The sequence below is a fragment of the Bufo gargarizans genome, chromosome 7 (genome assembly GCF_014858855.1).
Source record: "Bufo gargarizans isolate SCDJY-AF-19 chromosome 7, ASM1485885v1, whole genome shotgun sequence".
Lineage (NCBI taxonomy): Eukaryota > Metazoa > Chordata > Amphibia > Anura > Bufonidae > Bufo > Bufo gargarizans.
In genome coordinates this window covers 144,282,371-144,307,968 of record NC_058086.1, presented here as the reverse complement: position 1 = coordinate 144,307,968, position 25,598 = coordinate 144,282,371, and the positions used below count along the sequence as shown (strand labels likewise).

The 25,598-nt window shown below is 43.1% G+C and overlaps 1 protein-coding gene and 1 long non-coding RNA gene across 4 annotated transcripts in view; one reads left to right on the top strand and one right to left on the bottom strand.

Moving 5' to 3' along the window:
* LOC122943108 (9,11-endoperoxide prostaglandin H2 reductase-like) overlaps nucleotides 1-25,598 on the top strand; it is a 191,943-nt gene that overhangs the window by 96,284 nt on the left and 70,061 nt on the right. The window lies entirely within an intron of this gene.
* LOC122943110 lies at nucleotides 19,242-20,520 on the bottom strand. The gene is made up of 3 exons (XR_006390825.1): nucleotides 20,476-20,520; nucleotides 19,426-19,488; nucleotides 19,242-19,310 (listed from the first exon to the last, which is right to left on the bottom strand). It is a non-coding gene; the product is annotated as an uncharacterized LOC122943110 (long non-coding RNA).

The following is a 25,598-nucleotide window of genomic DNA, read 5'->3' as shown; positions in this document are numbered from 1 at the left end:
ATACTGTTAAAGTCTCCCATAACTATGACTGGAACATCTGGCACTTCCACTAATTAAGCCAGAATAGACTTGAGTACCTGTGGGGAGTATGGCGGTGGGATGTAAACCCCTAATATCCCACACGGGGTAGTATACAGCATACAGTGCAAGCAGATATATCTCCCTTCTCTATTTATCTTATACGAGATACAGGTAAAAGCTATGGATTTATGCACTAAAATGCTTACGCCTCTCGCATATGTAGAATACATTGCATGGTAGCATTGTCCAGCCCAATGTGGACTGAGCAGCTTTGTTTGATCCTACAATAAGTGCGTTTCTTGGATGCAACATATCATAGGGTGGTGTTGTTTGACACTGTCTAGAATAGCCCGCCCTTTGTTACCGTCCTTCACTCTTCTAGTGTTCCAGCTGAGAAAGTGAACTATTCCTGCCATGACTATATTTTAGCATTATGAAAGTCTTAAAGCCACAGATCCCTTGATTAAGGTCGACAACCGACCGAAACGTTGCGGAGACGGGGTTGTACTGCTAAGCCAATTGTATTGCTTTAATATTTTCTCTGGTTGGAACAAAAATGATGTAAAAATCACTATGCATTAAAAAACAGTAATTGATGAAGAACATATGGTGTGCCGTGGATTTCTCCTAGGAATCAATTGACGCATGTCCTCTACGAGTACCCACCACTTAGGGTGTGCAGATCTCAAATTTCCCTTTATGACTATATTTTAATCATCAGGACATTGAGACGGATAAGGCCCAGGGTGTCTACTGCTAAAGGGCACAACATATTCCCCATGTCATGTACCGGGACTCTGACTACTGAATATCGAGGAAACATGGTCACCGTTTACACACACTAACTAGCAAAAAGGAATAGAGACTCTCCCCTTTCTTTACCTACCTAAACGAATAGAACCAAGATGATGCTATAGTGTCAACAGCTGGGCCCCACTAAATACACCCGGGTTACCAGGCCTGTGGAATCACAATAGCTGTGAAGGCCAAGCACCAGTGGTTAACCTATCTACCCTAAACGCAGGGCACTGTTAGCAATAAATGTAACTGTATAAAAAACAGATAGCTATTTTTATCGCAATTAGAGAATAAACGATGTATGCGACATATGCCCTCACCTCCTGCACCTCAAGAACGAAAAGTATTAAACCCTATGCGAGATGACCCTTCCATTGGTAAATTGGAGGAGCCACTCTGTTTTACACATTTTACACCACTTATAAGCTCACCAGCCATACTGTCACACCTGCGAACTGACACACCACATGCTCTCAGTGTCGATTGTGTGGATTATTACCGCATCTTCCAGCCATCAGTTTCCATCTGCCTCCAACTGTCGCTCATGACGATCCAGCCACTTCCTTGCCTCCTCTGGGTTGTCGTTGAAAGACGTAGTCCCCAAGGCCACTATCCGTAACTTAGCAGGGTATATCATGGAGTATGCTACATTCAGTGACTGTAGACGTTTCTTTATATCCAGAAATTTTGCTCTCCTTTTTTGTACTTCCTGAGAGAAGTCCGGGTATAGCGACACCTTATGTCTATCAATAGTGAGATCCGACAACTCCCTAGCTTTTCTCAAAATAATGTCCCAATCTCTGTAGTGCAATAATTTCACCAGTACAGGTCTCGGAGGCGTCCCCGGTGGTAGCGGTCGGGTAGGGACTCTGTGAGCCCGTTCCACAGCAAAAAACTGCGTCAACACCTCCGCGCCAAATTAGTTTTTAAGCCAAGTTTCAAAAAATTCAGCCGGGTGGCTTCCTTCAGCCTTCTCAGGTATGCCAACCATTCTAATGTTATTTCGGCGGGCCAATTTTCCAGGTCATCCTGTTTGGTGGCAATGACATCTACCCGCCTGGCGTACTCTCTCATATCTCTTTTCAGGGGGGGTAAGGTATCCTCAACCGCACCCATTCTATCTTCTAAGGCCGTGGTGCGCTCTGCCAGTTTCCTCAGATCATGGCGTACAATGGTGACATCTTCTTTGATTGCTCCTACAGTAAGAGTAGTAAGCGACTTGCCACAGTTATTTATGGCCAGCATGATGTCTTTCAGAGTAGGCTCGTCTGAATCAGACTCTATAGCCCCCTTATTATTATCTGCTCCATCATCAGGGCACAGCGAGGAGAATCTATTGGACTGGACTGCAGATTCCCCAGGCGGCTCCTCTATTTCAGGATCAGAGTCCATATGCCCCTCCCCCTTATCAGTCGCTTGCCTCTTTTGGGAGCCTTTTCCCCCCGCCACTGAAGAGGTCCTGGCGAATTTCTCTAGCCTTGCTGCTGCAGCATGCTGCGTCTCTGCTGCCCGGCACTGGTGGCCTGGAGTTGCCGCGCCGGCGCCATCTTGGATTTTCCTCTCCGCCGCTTTACCGTCTTTTTTAAGCTTCATGGCCACAGGGAGTCCGCTTTGGCGATGTCCAGGGGCTAGGCAGTTGGTTAGGGAGTCGAACGTAGGCAGTTATTTCTGGTGTAATGTGGGTTTCAGGATCTTTTGCCCGTATGGTGCAGAGGAGCTCGGCCGGCGCGCTGCCACTCACATGCTCTGCTTAGCTCCGCCCCTCAGGATCCCTTTAAATTTACTGTTAATATGATTACTTAAATAAAAGTCCATTTCCATGTCAGTGTTACCCAGTGTTTTACCATTTAGTATGTACTGGTGACTTGCATTATTCCTTCCCATGTGCATAACCTTACATTTATCAGTGTTAAACCTCATCTGCCACATCTCTGCCCAAGTCTCTAATCTATCCAGATCCATCTGTAGCAGTTTACAGTCCTCTTCTGATTAATTGCTTTACACAGTTTAGTGTCATCTGCATGAATTTTTATTTTACTGTGCAAGCCTTCTACAAGATCATTAATAAATAGATTGAAGACAATTGGGCCCAACATGAGACGGTTGGTGCAATTCTTCGGAATTTGGGACTCACTTTTAATTTTACCCATGGCCACATTTTCTAAAACTGACCCCGCACACACAGCTGATGCGTTTTAAACTGACAAATCAGCTGGATCCTATTTATTATTTATTTTACTCTCTTATATAGCGCTGACATATTCCACAAACTCCATGCGGATTCAAACCTAGGACCCCAGCGCTGCAAGACACCAGTGCTGAGCAATGAGCCACCGTCCTGCCCTACTGTCTCGGAAATCAGTATGTAGGGTCCCATCTATAAGAGGTCGCCTTATGATTGAGTCATTTATTTTGATCAGAATATTATCTACATTCATCATATTCGTTATGTAGTTAAAATGGCAGTAATTTATAATTTGTACAAGCATGCTGAGATGACAGAATTTCCATGCAGATTTTAGCACGGCGAGCATTCAGGCAGCGTCGGGAAATGCCGGATCCAGAGAGCTCCTGCTGGCTATTCTGACAAGCTTTACAGAGAAGGGGCCCGGCCCTAAAGGATGACAAGAACCTGTACAGAACTCCCTTTCCTCTATATGTTTGCACTGCCCCTTCACACTGTACATCTATGAATCCAGCCTTATACCGACATATCCGAGCCCCATCTTCTCCTACATCTGGAACAGAGACCTGAGACCCAGACAAGGAAGTAAATCCCTAACACTGTCATATTGAGATTATTTTTTTATTAGATAGATTTTTTTGGGAGTGAGGCCAAATTGTGTTTTTTAAAATCAATTATTTCTGTGGGGACGGAATTATAAGCCGGATTGTTGTAAATATTTTTTTTTTTTGTTACTTTTTATTTAATAACTATTTCCCCCATTAGGGGCTAGAACCAGGGATCTTTTAATCCCTTGTCCTATTCACCCTAATATAGCTCTATTAGGGTGAATAGGATCTCACACTCTCCCTGCTGCCCTGTGCATAGTACACACAGCAGTAGGGAGCTGACTATGGCAGCAAGGGCTTCAGTAGTGTCCTGGCTGCCATGGTAACCGATCGGAGCCCCGGGATTACACTGCTGGTGCTCCGATCAGAAGCTGCCACTGCCACCAATGAGAAGGGGAGGGGACCCTGTGTCTACTGCTACCAATAATTTTAATACTGGAGGAGGGGGGATGCACTGCACCACAAATGTTTTTAATACTGGGGGGGTAGGGGTGTGCACTGCGCCACCAATGATTTTATTACTGGGGGGGGGGGGCGCACTGCGCCACCAATGATGATTAACCTTTAATACAGGAGGAGGGTACCGGCAGCAGATCAGCGGCAGCAGATCAGCGCACCTGAGGGGTTAACTGCCACTGATCGCAGCTCCCTGTCAGAGTCATGGTGCCGGCTATGTGATTCTGCTGCCAGCACCCGCCTCCTGTATTTAAGGTTAACTATCATTGGTGGCACAGTGTGCCCACTCCTCCTCCTCCTCTCTCTCTTCTTATTGGCAGCAGCAGCACAGGTGGGAGGGAAAGAGTGACTCCTTCTCCCCTGTGCTGCTGAGGGAACATGAGCGCGCTCATTTTCTGTGATGCTAGGCTGCGCAGTAGGGCAGCCTAGTATTGATAAATGTCAAATCGCGGTATCGTATCGATATTTCGATACCCGCAACAACCCTGTACTGAACCCGCATATTCTAACATGAGAAGATTATAAAAGATTCTTCTTATAATTGACCCCTAGGAACTAAAATGATGACGTCCGTTACCTGTAGGTCTTGCTGTGGGCCTCCCATCAGTATAAAGAAGGCAAAGTGCCAAAAATAATATCGCAATGCTCTGAGCAAACATATTCTCCAACTACTAATCCTCAAAAGCTGCCTGCTACTAAGATGGCGCCTGCCATGTGTCTCTCCCACAGCTTCTGCCTCCCTCTTCTCCGCTCTGCAACTGACTATGACAGCCACCGGCGGAACTTCTAGGGGTACTGGTCTTCAGATAGGCCTGGCAGGTACCTGTATATGCCACCTGGTATCAGTGCTTGCTCCCCCCAGGTAGCACTGCTCCTCACTCCAACACCCCTCCTTCTCTGTCAGGTCTCAGGTACTACTTGGCTGAGCTGGTCTCCACTGTTTACTGTATACTGTACCCTGAGGGCCCAGGGGCTTTGTGGTTTAGGATAGAGCTACAGAATATAGTAAATTGCTGGGTGTTAGAAGGATATCATCCAGGATTGGATGCACTGTATCCTTACGCCATGCAAGCTAAGCCACACCCCCCCTTCCCCATGTTATTACTTTAGTTGCCCTCCTCTGAGCCCTCTCTAGCTCTGCTATGTTTCTGCAGAACTATGTTCTTGTCAGGTTCATGCTCCTTTTGATGCAACCCATAATCTTATTGGCCTTGGTAGAAGCTGCCTAACACTGGTTTCTACAGATAAATTTACTGTCAAGTATGATTCCTCAAATAAAAGTCCATTTCCATGTCAGTGTTGCCCAGTGTTTTACCATTTAGTATGTACTGGTGACTTGCATTATTCCTTCCCATGTGCATAACCTTACATTTATCTTTCACACGATTGTATGGCTTTTTAAGTGTTTTGCGGTCCGTTTTCCCCCGATCTGTTCCGGGGTTTTTTTCCGTTGTGTTTCCGTTTTTCCATTCTATTTTTCTGTATGGCATATACCGTATACAGTAATTACATAGAAAAAATTGGGCTGGGCATAACATTTTCAATAGATGGTTCCGCAAAAACGGAACAGATACGGAAGACATGCGGAGTACGTATGTGTTCAGTTTTTTTTGCGGACCCATTGACTTGAATGGAGCCACGGAACGTGATTCGTGGGCAACAATAAGACATGTTCTATCTTTCAATGGAAGATCCATCTGTATTGTAATGCATTGCCTGTTAGTGTATGACACTGAGTCATACACTAACAGGTTGCCCAGGAGACCGGGCCTGAGGCTGGATCTCCTCGGCTCCCGTAAAAGGCAGTTCCTGATGCCGTGCAAGGCATTGGGCAGCCTCTGCACGGCATCGGGCTGCCTTGTGTCACATCGGGTCCCCGCCACAGCAGCATGGGGACTCGATGCTCTCCCTCACCCGACACAAACCTCTTCTATGTCGCGGTCAGCGCGGACCGCGGCATAGAAGGGGTTAATCCGACGGCATCAGCTTTTACAGTGATGCTGGCGGATACAGCAGGGGCACGGCCACCACGGACTGCCGGGCCCCTGCAGTGATCGCACCGCTCCGGTGCCCGTGCGATCACTATGACGTACTATTACTCCCAATTGCGGGAATTCAGTGGTTCCCATGACGTAACAGTACGTCAAAGGTCGGGAAGGGGCTAAACCTCATCTGCCACTTCTCTGCCCGAGCCTCCAATCTATCCAGATCCATCTGTAGCAGTATACAATGTTCTTTTGTGTTAATTATTTTAGACAGTTTAGTATTGTCTGCAAAAATTGATATTTCACTGTGCAAACCTTCTACAAGATCATTAATAAATATATTGAACCCAACATATGACTGTTGGTGCAATTCTTGAGAATTTGGGACTCCACTTTTAATTTTGCCCAATGCCACATTTTGTCTAAAACTGGCCCCGCACAGGAAAGACCCTGCACACACAACGGATGCGTTTTAGACTGACAAATCAGCTGGATCCGAATTATTATTTATTTTACTCACTTACGCTGACATATTCCACAATCTCCATGCGGATTCAAACCTAGGACCCCAGCGCTGCAAGACACCAGTGCTGAGCAATGAGCCACCGTCCTGCCCTACTGTCTCTGAAATCAGTATGTAGGGTCCCATCTATAAGAGGTCGCCTTATGATGGAGTCATTTATTGTGATCAGAATATTATCTACATTCATCATATTCGTTATGTAGTGAAAATAGCATTAGTGCAATGTATAATCTGTACAAGCATGCTGAGATGACAGAATTTCCAATGCAGATTTTAGCACGGCGAGCATTCAGGCAGCGTCGGGAAATGCCGGATCCAGAGAGCTCCAGCCGGCTATTCCGACGAGCTTTACAGAGAAGGGGCCCGGCCCTAAAGGATGACAAGAACCTGTACAGAACTCCCTTTCCTCTATATGTTTGCACTGCCCCTTCACACTGTACATCTATGAGTCCAGCCTTATACCGACATATCCAAGCCCCATCTTCTCCTACATCTGGAACAGAGACCTGAGACCCAGACAAGGAAATGAATCCATAACACCGTCATATTGAGATGATTTTTTTAATTAGATAGATATATTTTTTGGGATGGAGGCCAAATCAGTTATTTTTGTGGGGACGGATTTATAGGCCAAATTGTAAATGTTCTTTTTTTGGGGGGGAATTTTCCAAATTATAGCAACTCTTCTTGGGGGCAGGGGGCTGGTCTTTTGTGAAATGTATTATTATCTCCTACAAAATCTGTAGGCCTTATACACAGATTTTGCGCACATTTCTAAGAGTATTTTCTTCATCGATCTCTTTTTTCGTGTTGGCATGGTCAGCAAGTGCCGCATGCCAACTTTTCTCATATAGTCCAGGACTTTGGTTCTTCTTCCACGATGAAAGCACTGTTTTGCTAGTCTGGACTTTTCTTGTATGTAACTTGCTGCCGCTCTAAGGACTGTAATATAAAAGGAAACCATCAGTAGGTTGCAAATGTTGCAGAATCTATTTCTATAAGAATGTGACCAATACAATAATAAGGAGGACAAGGAGGTTGCATAGAAATTCCCAAGTCCTGCAGCCCATCAGCAGACACAAGCTGTCTCACCGCTGTATTCTGCTGATATCAGGGGTATAAGAAAGACCCCAGATGTGTGGGATTCCCCGTTATAAGAGGTCATTCTAAGCCCTGCTTGTATCCTTTATATATGATGTTATAAAGTCCTTGTTACCTGGCTTCTCCGCAACCACCTCCTCCAGTCGGGTGCCCAGGCCTCGGCAGCATTTCTTCATCTGCTTGTAGCTGTGACACAGAGAAATGTCCTTACATGAACTGGTGACACTGACAATATTCAGTTACCCCCAGAATATCCCCATGGCTCCCCTCCCCCACTACAGAGGTAGGATATAAAGCTGCAGTGTAGAGCAGGCAGGAGGGATATGTAGATATGTGTAGAGTAGATGGAGACAGACACTCACCAGAAGATGAAGAGGAGTACAGATGCAATCTGTACTGCACCGTATAGCCCCAGGCCGACATAGAGGGTGACTGGTAATAAAGAGACAAGATGCTGGTTATGAATTCTTACTACAGACAGAATATTCTATAAGACATGTGAGGATGATGGGAGTAGGATTAGAAGATAAAGGAACTGATTACTCACTGTTATTGACTCCTCTTTTCTCAGCTTGGGGGCGTTCTCCTCTCTCCGCTCCTGGGGAAGTCACTGCTCATAAAAGAGTGAAGGAAATAAAGACATGAACTCTATAATAGCGACTACTGAACCCCAATATTATAACATGAGAAGGTTATAAAAGACTCTCCTTATAATTGACCCCTAGGAACTAACACCCCCACCTTCCCCCAGTGACGACGCCCGTTACCTGTAGGTCTTGCTGTGGGCCTCCCATCAGTATAAAGAAGGCAAAGTGCCAAAAATAATATCGCAATGCTCTGAGCAAACATATTCTCCAACTACTAATCCTCAAAAGACTCCTGTGCACCCCAACACGTAGAACACTGGACACTGCATTGTGATGTCACAGGGCCTCAGAACTGTATTGTCTGGGGGTGGGGCTACTGGCTGATGATGTCATCAGCAGTATGATCTTAATGATGGGCAATACATATGAGGATAATATATAAAGTGACATTCTACCTCTAGTTTACCTTCAGAGAAGTCATATAGACATTGGATTTGTTTTACCATCAGCTTAGAGGGAACATTCACCCAGAAATAATATTTAGTATTTTGTAAAGTCATGCCGATTAATTTCTTATTATATCTTTATAGCGGTCAGAGATCAGTTTTCTGATACAGACCTCAGTATCCCCTGTAATGCCATAGCGTTAAATGATAACATCTTCTGTGCCACCACTAGAGACAATATAGGAGCCTTCTATATGCACATGTACATAGAGCTCAGTAATACATCTGTATTCTGTAAGCTCCCTCTACTGGTGGCTTCAGGTAACCAGAACTTTATTACATAAAGGGCTTATATGAGTTAAAAAAAACATAAAAAATGGCTTCTTTCTTCCTAAAGCAGCCCCTCTCCTGTCTGTGGGCTGTGTGTGGTATTGCCGTTCAGTACCTTTCAAGTGAATGAGGCTAAGCTGCAATGCTGCACACAGCCCACTATAACCAAGTCTCTACAACCCATAGTCATGTATGTAGAAATACAATGTGTAGGCACTATTTGTCCATTACCTGCAGGTCTTATTGTTGGCTTCCCCTCGATATGCAAAATGCAAAAGACAATAAATAAAACAGCAATGCTCCGCACGTCCATAATCGCCGACTGCTAATCCTCAAAAGACTCCAGTGCTCCCCCAACACATAGACCACTGGACACTGCATTGTGATGTCACAAAGCATCAGAGCTTGATTCCCTGGGGGCGGGGCTACTGGCTGGTGTTGCTGATGTCTTCGGAGTTATGGCCTGTTTGTTGAGCAGTATACAGAGAGATGATAAACCAGTGTGAAGTAACAGAGATGTAGCAGAGCTGAGTATTTTATAGTCAGACAAGTCAGTATTCAGTAATGTTCCACCTATCAGGAAAACACGGAAACTTCCAAGCATTTCATATGGGCGTAGCTGATCCAGCACATTTATTGTAATCCCCTTGCTGGTGTGGAGTTCAGTTCTGGAGCACAGATCTGCACAGATGTACTGCACTTATTAAAGGGTTTATGTCACCAGATGTAACCCTATTAAACTAGCTGACATTAGCGATGTGCTGATATCAGCTGAACCTAACTAGTCTATTCCTACTTTTATCTATGCCCCTGTTACTCCAGAAATATTACTTTTATAATATGCTAATAAGCCTCTAGGTGCAGGGGGGGGGGTGGGGGGGGGAGGGGCGTTGCCGCTGCTCCTAGAGGCTCCGTTCTCCCACCTCTGGCCACGCCCTGCTACACTAGATTGACAGGAACAAAAAAACAAAAAAAATGATATTTTGTGTGATCTTACAAACGACACAATCAGCAGCAGTCCCCAACAACAGGAGTAGGTCTCTTCTCCTTTCTTAACCAAAATAAACTGCAATTCAGGGTCCGCGCTTGAACTTCATCAGGAAGGAACAGTTCACACACAGCAACACTTCCACAAGACGATTTTATCTTGATTCCAAACAATTCCAGCTCCTCGGTCTCAATATCCACCAGCAATCACAGCTCTTTTATCCTTTAAAAGGAACACGACATAGTGCAATACCCACGGGTTATTGAAACACTACGTATTTTATTTTACTTACAAGATCGACACTTGTTCACATCACATATAAAATCAATTTGCCCGACCCGGGTTTCGCTGTCCGCTTCTTCTGGGGCGTTCCTCTCCTCTCCAATTGACACTATATGTATATGGCAAAAGAAATAGGCACCATGGTGTTCAGACATGCATTATAATGCCTATTTCTTTTGCCAACTACGTTCTTGTCAGGTTCATCTATGCCCCTTTTGATGCAACCCATAATCTTATTGGCCTTGGCAGCAGCTGCCTGACACTGGTTGCTAAAGTTAAAGGGGTTCTGCAGTTTTTTTTAAACTGATGACCTATCCAGTGGATAGATCATCAGCATCTGATCGCGGGGGTCTGATACCCGGGACCCCTGACGATCAGCTGTTTGAGAAGGCAGCCGCGCTCGCAGTAGTGCCACGGCCTTCTCGCTGTTTACCGCAGGCCCAGTGACGTCACGACTAGTATCAATGGCCTGGGCGAGGCTAAGCTCTGTTCACTTGAATGGAACTTAGCGTCGCCCAGGCCAGTGATACTAGTCGTGACGTCAATGGGCCTGCGGTAAACAGTGAGAAGGCCGCGGCACTACTACCAGCTCCACTTCTCAAACAGCTGATCGGCAGGGGTACCAGGTGTCGGACCTCCGCTGATCAGATGCTGATGATCTATCCAGAGGATAGATCATCAGTTTAAAGAAACTGCAGGACTACTTTAAAAAGAAAAAAAATTTCAATCAGATTTTTTTTATTTGTTTTTTCAATAAAATATTAGGACAGCAGTAAACCCTCCCAACAAAATAAGAACTACCCCCCCCCCCCCTTTGCTTCCAATCTCCCTTCCCTTCCCATAGTCCTGTGACCATCAGAGTCCAAAGTCCATGAATCCAACAACAATTCCTGCTAGGGATCGACCGATATTGATTTTTTAGGGCCGATACTGATAATTTGTGAACTTTCAGGCCGATAGCCGATAGTTTATACCGATATTCTGGGAATTTTCATTTTTGAAAAAAAAATTAAAATTCCCACAAATCTGCTGAAAATTAATGTTTATTGTTAATGTGTATTTTTTTTTTTGTAAATCTTTCTTTTTCATTTATACTTAATATTTTGGTGTTTTATTTAATTTTTTGTAACTTTTTTTAAAATTTATTTTATTTATTTATTTTACTAACTTTTAGCCCCCTTAGGGACTAGAACCCTTGTCCTATTCACCCTGATAGAGATCTATCAGGGTGAATAGGAGCTCACACTGTCCCTGCTGCTGTGTGCTTTGTGCACACAGCAGCATGGAGCTTATCATGGCAGCCAGGGCTTCAATATCGTCCTGGCTGCCATGGTAACCGATCGGAGCCCCAGCATTACACTGCTGGGGCTCCGATCGGAGGAGCAGGGGAGAGGGGATCCTGTGGAGGGGCGCACTGCGCCACCAATGCTTAATACTGGGGGGGGGCTTGGGGGGAGGGGGGGGGGGCGCACTGCGCCACCAATGTCTAATACTGGGGTTGGGGGGGCGCACTGCGCCACCAATGAAGATTAATCTATAATTTATTCATATACAGGAGGCGGGAGCTGGCTGCAGAATCACATAGCCGGCTCCCGACCTCTATGAGCTGTAGCTGCGATCCGCGGCACCTGAGGGGTTAACTACCGCAGATCGCAGCTACAGCTCATAGAGGTCGGGAGCCAGCTATGTGATTCTGCAGCTCCCGCCTCCTGTATATGAATGAATGAGAGATTAAGCTTCATTGGTGGAGCAGTGGCCATAGCTCCTCCTGTCCCCTGTCCTCTCATTGGTGGCAGCGGCAGCACAGGGGGAGGAGACACTGCTTCCTTCTCCCCTGTGCTGCTAAGGGGAACACGGAGAGCGCTGAGAGCACCGCGATCTGTGTTCCCCATACGCTATCGGAATATCGGCAAAATAAATGCCGATACCGATAGCGTTCAAAATCCTGAATATCGGCCGATAATATCGGTAAATCCGATAATCGGTCGATCCCTAATTCCTGCAGTACATCTCCATGTACAATCATACTCACAGTGTGCCCCATATCCCGAGGCACATCTCTTATATCTGTCTCACAAAACGCACATTCCGGTAGTACATGACATCCAGTTACTCTGCAGTCATACCTCCCTAGTGCGGCAGCTATAATGACAATAGATTATCACATTGTGACTAGCCTAGGGGTTGTATATATCCCATTTGGACTAAATGATGTACTCTAGCCACCAGTTCATGTATCGTCGGTGGTGCTCTGTCTATCCAGTGGAATGCAATACCTTTCCTAGCTTGATAGAGGATCCACATACCGGTAATAGCCAGCTTCTTTTTCGCCATGCCTGGCAAAATCTCAAAATACCCTAGTACACATGGTAAGGGTGTAACATCTAAGCTAACATCAAAAACAGTGTTTATTAGTTCTATGACCTCTGTCCAGTACCGTCTCAGTCTCGGACAGTTCCACATGAGATGAATTAGGTCCGCATTGGACATGTCGCATTGTGGGCAGAGGTCATTATCCCAATATCCCATTTTTTTTAGGACTTCTGGCGTTCTGTATAACCTATGCAATAGGTATACTTGGGAGACCCTATGCACTTCACTTACAGCTAACAGCGGGCAATCTCCCAACACTCCTTCCCACTGTTCCTCAGTTAGGGCTAATATATCAGTTTTCCACTTGGCATACAGTTGTAGAGGTGTTTTCTTGAGTTGCATATCAATGAGTACACTATAATGAAGTGATATTACCCCATTAGTAGTACCACTTGTTGCCGTAAGATCTACAATACTATGTTTTGGTGCTGGGGCAATCTTTTCAGATTTTTCCTGTGCCTTTATAGCTTGTCTAAGCTGCAAATATGAATAAAATAGTTTTTTAGTGATATTGAATTCTTGTTGTAACTGCTTGAATTCTTTCAATGGACCTTCCGAGTATAACTGAGCCACCCTATCAAGGTTATATGAGTTCCACACCTGTAGTTCTGTCCAACTCCTTGTACATGAAATTGGGCCATATCGGGGTATACATCGTATAACCAGAGATTTTTGTTATGCTTCTGGCCTTCCACCACACCTTATGAATGGTACGCAGGACACCATATTGACTCCCCTTGGTGTGAAAGGTGCCATCTTCCAGCGTAGACAACAAGCAGGGCTGTCCCAGAAGATAGCCCACTATCTTTCCTGCCGTATTCATCTTCTCTACATCCCCCTATCCCCTAATATGTTGTTGCTGACTCGCTAAATAATATAACCACGGGTCTGGTAAAGCCAGGCCCCCATTCGTTTTAGGTCTTTGCAAAGTAGTAAGTTTAATACGAGGGATACCCTTCTTCCAAATTATGTCCCTAAACAGGGCATTTACTTTATAAAAAAAAATAAGCGGGATCCAGCAAGGTGTATTATGGAGAAGGTACAGTAACTGGGGCATCAGTATCATTTTAATGAGATTTTTTAATGAGATTTTTATAGATTGAATCTATGTAGCAGTGGAATTAAGTTCAGGCTTTCATATCCCCTTGTATCAGGAGTTATTTGAACGCCTAAATACTTAAAGGAGGTTACTCCTTTAAGACCCATGGCGTTTTCCGAGGTCTGGGCACCTCCATTAGTTAATGGTATAACTACAGACTTCGTCCAGTTAATGCGAAGACCAGAAAGGGAACCATATTCATTGATGATCTGCATGCCCCCCTTAAGGGAGTTCATCCAGTCATCCAAGAACAACTGCAGATCATCTGCATAGAGCGCAACTTTTTCAGTCAGCTCACCATACTGAAATCCTCGCACTGAGGTCGCTCTTCTCAAAGCTTCCACCAAGGGCTCCACCGCCACCGCAAACAAAAGTGGCGACAGGTTACACCCTTGTCGCGTCCCCCTATGCAGCTCAAAGGAGTTGGACAAAATACCGTTAATCCGCAATACTGCTCTCGGGGAAGCATACAGAAGTTGTACCCACTCTATATAATGGCGTCCAAAGCCCATCCTTTCAAGCACTAGCCATAAGTATCGCTATTCCTGTCCTGTTAAAAACCCAGTCATTACCACACAGACGAGGGCCCTCAGTCATGAGGAATGCTCTCTGCAACATCTGGACATAGCCAGCGGCCGTTTGACACCCCCTGCACTTCCTGAAGCTCCATTGTTCCACTGAAGAAAAAAGCACCCCATACCATTATGGCGCCCCCTTCACTGTGCTGCGTAGAAAACATCTTAGGTCTGATCTGCTTGTCATGCCAGTAACATTGGAAACCATCAGGACCATCAAGGTAAAAAATTTTCTCATCAGAGAATAAAACTTTCTTCCACCTTTGAATGTCCCATGTTTGGTGCTCTCTTGCAAAGTCCAAACGAGCAGTTCTGTGGCGTTCAAGGAGACGAGGTCTTTGAAGACGTTTTTTTGTTTTTGAAGCCCTTCAGTCCCAGATGCCATCTGATGGTTATGAGGCTGCAGTTGGCACCAGTAAGAGCCTTAATTTGGGTCGACGATCGTCCAGTGTATTGACGGACAGCCCATTGGATCCTCCGGCTCAGTGCTGATGACATTTTTTGGGGTCTTCAACTTGACTTTTTTGTTCCATAACCCTCAGGATCATTTAAGAAATTCTAAATGACTGTCTTACTGCGTTCCACCTCAGCAGCGATGGCGCGCTGTGAGAGACCCTGCTTATGCAGTTCAACAACCCGACCATGTTTAAAAAGGGAGAGTTTTTTTGCCTTTGCCATCACAACGTGTGACTACCTGACAGAAAATGACAATGAATCCACATCTTTGCACAGATTTGGCCTATTAAAGGCATGTGGTCCTAAAATTTTGATCAGCTGAAAAACCGCCGGTTTCAGTTTAATCGTTATTTTCAATTAATTAAATGCTCAAAAAATGTTTTGTCTTACTCTCATTTCTTCTTGTTGCATGTTGAAGCTCTACTTGGAACCTTAAGATCCAACAATGTAAAATATGATTTTTTGCCATTTTTCAAGTGGTCTTAAACTTTTGATCAGGACTGTATCACAGGGTGGTGTTGTTTGACACTGTCTAGAATAGCCCGCCTTTTGTTACTGTCCTTCACTCCTCTAGTGTTCCAGATGAGAAAGTGAACTTTTCCTGCCATGACTATATTTTAATCATCAGGACATTGAGACGGATGAGGCCCAGGGTGTCTACTGCTAAAAGGCACAACATATTCCCCATGTCATGTACCGGGACTCTGACTACTGAATATCGAGGAAACATGGTCACAGTTTACACACACTAACTAGCAAAGAGGAAAAGAGACTCTCCCCTTTCCTTAACCTACCTAAACGAATAGAACCAAGATGACGATATAGTCTCAACAGCGGGGCCCCACCAAATACACCCGGGTTACCAGGCCTGTGGGATCACAATAGCACCCACCGTCAAGGCCAAGCAACAGTGGTCAACCTATCTACCCCAAACACAGGGCACTGTTAGCAATAAATATAACTGTATGAAAAACAGCGATTTTTATCGTAATTAGAGAATAAACGATGTATGCGACATATGCCCTCACCTCCTGCACCTCAAGAACAAAAAGTATTAAACCCTATGCGAGAGGACCCTTCCATTGGTAAGTTGGAGGAGCCACTCTGTTTTACACATTTTAAACCACTTATAAGATCACCAGCCATACTGTCACACATGCCAACTGACACACCACATGCTCTCAATGTCGATTGTGTGGATTATCACCGCGTCTTCCGGCCATCAGTTTCCATCTACCTCCAACTATCGCTCATGACGGTCCAGCCACTTCCTTGCCTCCTCTGGGTTGTCGTGGAATGACGTAGTCCCCATCGCCGCTCTCCGCAACTTGGCAGGGTATATCATGGAGTATGCTACATTCAGAGACTGTAGACGTTTCTTTATATCCACAAATTTTGCTCTCCTTTATTGTACTTCCTGAGAGAAGTCCAGGTATAGTGACACCTTATGTCTATCAATAGTGAGATCCGACAACTCCCTAGCTTTTCTCAAAATAATGTCCCGATCTCTGTTGTGCAATAATTTCACCAGTACAGGTCTCGGAGGCGCCCCCGGTGGTAGCGGTCGGGTAGGGACTCTGTGAGCCCGTTCCACAGCAAAAAACTGCATCAACACCTCCGCGCCAAATTTGTTTTTAAGCCAAGTTTAAAAAAATTCAGCCGGGTGGCTTCCTTCAGCCTTCTCAGGTATGCTAACCATTCTAATGTTATTTCGGCTGGCCCGATTTTCCAGGTCATCCTGTTTGGTGGCAATGACATCTACCCGCCTGGCGTACTCTGTCATATCTCTTTTCAGGGGGGGGGGGTAAGGTATCCTAAACCGCACCCATTCTATCTTCTAAGGCCGTGGTGCGCTCTGCCAGTTTCCTCAGATCATGGCGTACAATGATGACATCTTCTTTGATTGCTCCTACTTGTACAGTAAGAGTAGTAAGCGACTTGCCACAGTTATTTATGGCCAGCATGATGTCTTTCAGAGTAGGCTCATCTGAATCAGACTCTATAGCCCCCATATTATTATCTGCTTCATCATCAGGGCACAGTGAGGAGATTCTATTGGACTGGACTGCAGATCCCCCAGACGGCTCCTCTATTTCAGGATCAGAGTCCATATGCCCCTCCCCCTTATCAGACACTTGCCTCTTTTGGGAGCCTTTGCCACCCGCCGCTGTAGAGGTCCTGGCGAAATTTCTCTAGCCTTGCTGCCGCAGCACGCTGCATCTCTGCTGCCCGGCACTGGCGGCCTGGAGTTGCCGCGCCTGTGCCATCTTGGATTTCCCTCTCCGCCGCTTTACCGTCTTTTTTAAGCTTCATGGCCGCAGGGAGTCCGCTTTGGCGATGTCCAGGGGCTAGGCAGTTGGTTAGGGAGTCGAACAGAGGCAGTTATTTCTGGTGTAATGTGGGTTTCAGGATGTTTTCCCCGTATGGTGCAGAGGAGCTCGGCGGTGCGCTGCCACTCACATGCTCTGCTTAGCTCCGCCCCTCAGGACTCCTTTAAATTTACTGTCAAATATGATTCCTTAAATAAAAGTCCATTTCCATGTCAGTAATACCCAGTGTTTTACCATTTAGTATGTACTGGTGACTTGCATTATTCCTTCCCATGTGCATAACCTTACATTTATCAGTGTTAAACCTCATCTGCCAATTCTCTGCCCAAGTCTCTAATCTATCCAGATCCATCTGTAGCAGTATACTTTCCTCTTCTGATTAATTGCTTTACACAGTCTGCAAAAAAAAATATTTTACTGTGCAAGCCTTCTACAAGATCATTAATAAATATATTAAAGACAATTGGGCCCAACATGAGACGGTTGGTGCAATTCTTCAGAATTTGGGACTCACTTTTAATTTTGCCCAAGGCCACATTTTCTAAAATTGGCCCCGCACACACAACTGATGCTTTTTAGACTGACAAATCAGCTGGATCCTATTTATTATTTATTTTACTCACTTATATAGCGCTGACATATTCCACAAACTCCATGCGGATTCAAACCTAGGACCCCAGCGCTGCAAGGCACCAGTGCTGAGCAATGAGCCACCGTCCTGCCCTACTGTCTCTGAAATCAGTATGTAGGGTCCCATCTATAAGAGGTCGCCTTATGATGGAGTCATTTATTTTGTTTAGAATATTATCTACATTCATTATATTCGTTATGTAGTGAAAATGGCATTAGTGCTATGTATAATCTGTACAAGCATGCTGAGATGACAGAAATTCCAAGCAGATTTTAGCACGGCGAGCATTCAGGCAGCGTCGGGAAATGCCGGATCCAGAGAGCTCCAGCCGGCTATTCCGACGAGCTTTACAGAGAAGGGGCCCGGCCCTAAAGGATGACAAGAACCTGTACAGAACTCCCTTTCCTCTATATGTTTGCACTGCCCCTTACACTGTACATCTATGAGTCCAGCCTTATACCGAAATATCCGATCCCCATCTTCTCCTACATCTGGAACAGAGACCTGAGACCCAGACAAGGAAATGAATCCATAACACCGTCATATTGAGATGATTTTTTTAATTAGATAGATATATTTTTTGGGATGGAGGCCAAATCGGTTATTTTTGTGGGGACGGAATTATAGGCCGTATTGTAAATGTTCTTTTTTGGGGGGGGGGGGGAGGAATTTTCCAAATTATAGCAACTTTTTGGGGGCAGGGGGCTGGTCTTTTGTGAGATGTATTATTATCTCCTACAAAATCTGTAGGCCTTATACACAGATTTTGCGCACATTACTAAGAGTATTTTCTTCATCGATCTCTTTTTTCGTGTTGGCATGGTCAGCAAGTGCCGCATGCCAACTTTTCTCATATAGTCCAGGACTTTGGTTCTTCTTCCACGATGAAAGCACTGTTTTGCTAGTCTGGACTTTTCTTGGATGTAACTTGCTGCCGCTCTAAGGACTGCAATATAAAAGGAAACCATCAGTAGGTTGCAAATGTTGCAGAATCTATTTCTATAAGAATGTGAGCAATACAATAATAAGGAGGACAAGGAGGTTGCATAGAAATTCCCAAGTCCTGCAGCCCATCAGCAGACACAAGCTGTCTCACCGCTGTATTCTGCTGATATCAGGGGTATAAGAAAGACCCCAGATGTGTGGGATTCCCCGTTATAAGAGGTCATTCTAAGCCCTGCTTGTATCCTTTATATATGATGTTATAAAGTCCTTGTTACCTGGCTTCTCCGCAACCACCTCCTCCAGTCGGGTGCCCAGGCCTCGGCAGCATTTCTTCATCTGCCTGTAGCTGTGACACAGAGAAATGTCCTTACATGAACAGGTGACAATGATAATATTCAGTTACCCCCAGAATATCCCCATGGCCCCCTCCCCCACTACAGAGGTAAGATATAAAGCTGCAGTGTAGAGCAGGCAGGAGGGATATGTAGATATGTGTACAGTAGATGGAGACAGACACTCACCAGAAGATGAAGAGGAGTACAGATGCAATCTGTACTGCACCGTATAGCCCCAGGCCGACATAGAGGGTGACTGGTAATAAAGAGACAAGATGCTGGTTATGAATTCTTACTACAGACAGAATATTCTATAAGACATGTGAGGATGATGGGAGTAGGATTAGAAGATAAAGGAACTGATTACTCACTGTTATTGACTCCTCTTTTCTCAGCTTGGGGGCGTTCTCCTCTCTCCGCTCCTGGGGAAGTCACTGCTCATAAAAGAGTGAAGGAAATAAAGACATGAACTCTATAATAGCGACTACTGAACCCCAATATTATAACATGAGAAGGTTATAAAAGACTCTCCTTATAATTGACCCCTAGGAACTAACACCCCCACCTTCCCCCAGTGACGACGTCCATTACCTGTAGGTCTTGCTGTGGGCCTCCCATCAGTATAAAGAAGGCAAAGTGCCAAAAATAATATCGCAATGCTCTGAGCAAACATATTCTCCAACTACTAATCCTCAAAAGACTCCTGTGCACCCCAACACGTAGAACACTGGACACTGCATTGTGATGTCACAGGGCCTCAGAACTGTATTGTCTGGGGGTGGGGCTACTGGCTGATGATGATGTCATCAGCAGTATGATCTTAATGATGGGCAATACATATGAGGATAATATATAAAGTGACATTCTACCTCTAGTTTACCGTCAGAGAAGTCATATAGACATTGGATTTGTTTTACCATCAGCTTATAGGGAACATTCACCCAGAAATAATATTTAGTATTTTGTAAAGTCAAGCTGATTAATTTCTTATTATATCTTTATAGCGGTCAGAGATCAGTTTTCTGATACAGACCTCAGTATCCCCTGTAATGCCATAGAGTTAAATGATAACATCTTCTGTGCCACCACTAGAGACAATATAGGAGCCTTCTATATGCACATGTACATAGAGCTCAGTAATACATCTGTATTCTGTAAGCTCCCTCTACTGGTGGCTTCAGGTAACCAGAACTTTATTACATAAAGGGCTTATATGAGTTTAAAAAAACATAAAAAATGACTTCTTTCTTCCTAAAGCAGCCCCTCTCCTGTCTGTGGGCTGTGTGTGGTATTGCCGTTCAGTACATTTCAAGTGAATGAGGCTAAGCTGCAATGCTGCACACAGCCCACTATAACCAAGTCTCTACAACCCATAGTCATGTATGTAGAAATACAATGTGTAGGCACTATTTGTCCATTACCTGCAGGTCTTATTGTTGGCTTCCCCTCGATATGCAAAATGCAAATGACAATAAATAAAACAGCAATGCTCCGCACGTCCATAATCGCCGACTGCTAATCCTCAAAAGACTCCAGTGCTCCCCCAACACATAGAACACTGAACACTGCATTGTGATGTCACAAAGCATCAGAGCTTGATTCCCTGGAGGCGGGGCTACTGGCTGGTGTTGCTGATGTCATCAGAGTTATGGCCTGTTTGTTGAGCAGTATACAGAGAGATGATAAACCAGTGTGAAGTAACAGAGATGTAGCAGAGCTGAGTATTTTATAGTCAGACAAGTCAGTATTCATTAATGTTCCTCCTCCGATGCAAGAAAACACAGAAACTTCCAAGCATTTCATATGGGCGTAGCTGATCCAGCACATTTATTGTAATCCCCTTGCTGGTGTGGAGTTCAGTTCTGGAGCACAGATCTGCACAGATGTACTGCACTTATAAAGAGGTGTGTGCCTCCTAATAATTGTGGTGTATCTGACACCAGCAGGAGTAGAAAAAGAGCAGCGTGTAAAACACCAGTCTTAATAAATGTCCCATTATTTGCCACACTTTGGCTGTGATATTAAGGCTATTGTCCAATGTTTAATACATTTTGTCTAAAAACTGGGATCGCTTTAAAATAATTAAACATGATTTTTTTTATATCACTTTTATTATTCAGTATTAACATACAAAATATAAGATTTCACACAAGACAAAATATCAAAATATATGCCCAACCCAACCCACCATATCCAAGAGAGACAGAAAAAAAAGACAATTATTATGCATTATTAATCAGCCAACGATTCCATAGTTTAGAGAACAAATCATTTTTTCCCCTATTATTATATATTATTTTCTCTATCCTTACAATATGGTCCACCGCTGTATTCCACTCTCTCACAGAGGGGGGATCTTTTTTAATCCATGTTTTTAAAATAAGGAGTCTTGCTTGAAACAGTGTTTTACAAAGTATTTGTTTATCCATACTTGAAATACGCAAATGCATCATACCTCCTAATATACATGTCAATGGATCTCCTTCTATTTGAACTCCAATATGTTTTTTTTAATAATACCTGTTATCTCAGACCAATATCGGAACAATTTAGGACATCTCCATACCAGATGGAAGAGGCCTGCTTGCTTCCTACCACATCTAGGACATTCATCTGTGGGTTTTATACCCATTTTTTTAAGCAATAGAGGAGATCGATATAGCCTATGAATAAAGAAAAATTGAGAAAACCCATAAGAGGCCCTCATTGCGACCATAGATCTATACATCATTACATCCTGCCACTGTTGTTCCGATTTCCCATCTATATCTTTTTTCCATATCTCTTCAGCCACTATGATAATCTTACTTTTTTTAATTTTCAACAATAACCTATATCTTCTTGAAACACATCCTTTTACCTTTCTATCATCAAAAAGTTTGTAAATATTCTCCATAGGGGCCTTTTTCTATTTCAGGAAATCTATTGATGATGAATTAATTGCTTCTCTCAACTGTAAATATTTGAAACATTCTTAATTTGGAATCCCAAATTCTTTTTTAAGTGTTTAAATGTTTTTTTTTATAAATCCCCCTCAAATAATTGAAACAACAAACAAATACCATTATTTGCCCAATTTCCATAAACTTTAATTTTCTGTATTTCTCGCAAATTAATATTATTCTATATAGGATTAAAATCTGTATATCCTTAAATATCCATTATTTTTTTAAATCTCTTTCCAAACGTGATCCATTAACATTAACTTAAAAATATAATTGTCATTATTTATACTCCTCAATATTCCCGATTCCAAAACCTCCTTCATCTTAAGTTACCGTATATACTTGAGTATAAGACGAGTTTTTTGGCACATATTTTACTTATACTCGAGTCTAGGTCTTGATTGCGAAAATTCGCCCAAAAAAAATCGCATTTAAATTTTCGCATAAAAATTCGCATGAACTGGTATTTTCCCAAAAATGGAATATTCGCTTTAGTCGGTTTTTGTACTGTTAAAGTTATTGTTGATACCATATTGTTTTTCTTTGAAATAAATATTCAAAAACCTTTAACCTACTGATGCCTCAATTAATGTAATTGTATTGGTACGGTATCTATTTTTATTTTTGAAATTTACCAGTAGCTGCTGCATTTCCCACCCTAGTCTTATACTCGAGTCAATAATTTTTCCCATTTTTTGGGGGTAAAATTAGGGACCTCGGCTTATATTCGGGTCGGCTTATACTCGAGTATATACGGTAATTATCCTTCCAACCCAATTTTTTTAAGTGCCAACTCATAATAGCTGAAATATCACCCCCACTCATAAAACCAAACTGTGCAACTAGAAAACATATATACCAATTTGGGAGTACCATTCCACCCTCTTTAAATGGTAACTGCAAAATCTCTAACCTTATCCTTGGATTCCCCTCTTTCCAAATAAATTCTCTCATTAATCTATTCATAATAGTGAAAACCATAGTTGGTAGCCGTACTGGAGCATATTGCAGTACATAAAATCCTAGGAAGAAAGGCCATCTTTATCAAATTTATTCGCCCCATCATAGACAATGGTAATCTTTTCCAAATATGTATTTTTTTTTTCAACTCATCTAAGAGAGGAGACACATTTAAACTAACATATATCAGGTTCCTTCAAAACTCCTCTCACTGACCTCATCCCCTAGCAACATCAAATGAGATTTTTCACAATTTATTTTGAGTCGGGAATAGTATCCAAATCTCTCAATTATTTCTATCACTTTCACCATCTCCTCATCGGTATTTGCTAAGAACAAAAGAATATCATCCGCATATAACATTATTTTCTCCCTTACATTACCGTATTAAAACCCCTTAATACTTTCATTCTCTCTAATAATTATCGCTAATGGTTCTATTGTGATTGCAAAATGCAGCGGCGATAGGGTACATCCCTGCCTAGTGCCCCTAAAGAGGGCAAAATGCAGGGACATGACCCCATTCAACTGCCACCCTCACCCTGGGACATGAGTAGATAAGCTTGATCCAACTTATAAAGGACTCCCCAAAGGCGAAACATTTAAGAATCTCCCACAGATATTCCCACTTTATACAATCAAAAGCCTTAATTGCGTCTAATGATAATATTGCTTTTTTTAAAACTATTTTTATCTTTTTTTGCTTCTATATTCATGAATAGTCTTCTGATATTAGACTATATCAATCACCCAGGAATAAACTCTGTTTGATCTTCTTTTATTATTGTTTTTATTACTTTTGTAAACCTATCTGCCAATACCTTGGCTAATAGCTTGATATCAGTGTTCAAGAGTAAAATTACTCTATACGACGGATTTTAATAAATCCTTTTCAGGTTTAGAGATCAAAACTACAGTGGCTTCTTCCATTGATTTAGGTAATTTATTTGATCTCTTGGCCTTAACGAGGGTCTCCATTTATTCCGGGAGAAGAACTGAACTAAATTCCTTGTATACTGCAAATGGAAGACCATCCCCTCCCGGAGCTTTTTTATCTTTAGTTAAATTTAGGGCTCTCATTAGTTCATCCAACCGTATACTCTCTTCCAACTGAATCTTATGAACTTCAGCAAGTTTCCTGAAGGGAATATCATCCAAATATCTACATAAATCCTACCTTTTATACCTAATTTTTGATTTATACAATTCTTTCAAATATTTACTAAATAAAATACGAATCTGTTCTGGGGAATTAACTATTTGCCCATAATTATCTTTTAATGGACCTAGCCAACTTTTTTTTCCTGTTGATTATTAATTATATTTGACAAAAGCTTACCCACTTTTTCTCCCTCTGCAAAAGACCTAACCCCCTTGAAAAACATAAATATACTTCTTTAACCATTTCATTTTCCAGTGAAGGGTCTTCTGCACAGAGTTTTTGGACGTCTTTTAATTTCTGTTCCAAACTCTTTACCTTTTACCTTTTTTTCCAATTAATTGCTTGTTTACATAATATTCCCCTCAGGAAAGCCTTTGCCGCATCCCAAATCCACTGCTTATTAGCAGAGTCCCTACTAGGGTACTTTCACACTTGCGTTTTTCTTTTCCGGCACTGAGTTCCGTCCCAGGGGCTCTATACCAGAAAATAACTCATCAGTTTAACCCCCATGCATTCTGAATTGAGAGCATTCTGTTCAGGATGCATCAGGATGTTTTCAGGTCAGTTTTTTTGACTGATCAGGCAAAAGATAACAACCGCAGCATGCTACGATTTTATCTCCGGCCCAAAAAACTGAAGTTTCGCCTGAATGCCGGATCCGATTATGTTTTTTTCCATAGGAATGTATTAGTTCCAGATCCGGCATTCAAAATATCGGAATGCCGGATCCGTCCTTCCGGTCTGCGCATGTGCAGACCGGTAAAAATGTGAAAAAAAAAATCTAAACTGATCCGTTTGTCCGAATGACAAACGGACAGACGTATCCGTTCTTGCAATGCATTTTTAAGACGGATGAGGATCCTTATCAGTCTTAAAATGCAATCAGTTGGCATACGTTTTGCCGGACAGATCTGCCTGCCGGATTCCTCTGCCGTAAGTGTGAAAGTAGCCTTAACAGAAAAAAAAAATTCAGTTCCGCCATAACACAGTTATCATTCAACAAATTTAACCAATGGGGATTAAATGTGAAAACCCTGGATATCTGTTTTACCAAGGGCCCATTCTCCACTACAATTGCGCAATGATCTGACACAAACATAGGAAATACTTTATACTTATTTCATTCCTTTCCTGCATTTTCCCATTACTGAAGATCGCATCTATCCTAGACCAGGACTGATGCGTCCTCAAGTAGCAGGAAAACACCTTTTCGTCAGGATTAAATAAGCGCCGAATATCAATCCAACCAAATTCCAATAATAATCTGGCAAAGTTAGTATTATAATGTAAAACTTTGCCCTTGGATAATCTATCTATACTTGTGTCTATCACTGTATTATAATCCCCCACTGGTAATAATACACAGTCTTGTCTTTCAGTCATATAATTATACAACTCATATAATACGTCAGGTTTATACGGAGGTGGTATATACAGTATATGCTTGCTATTACCATCAATATACCATTAATTCTGC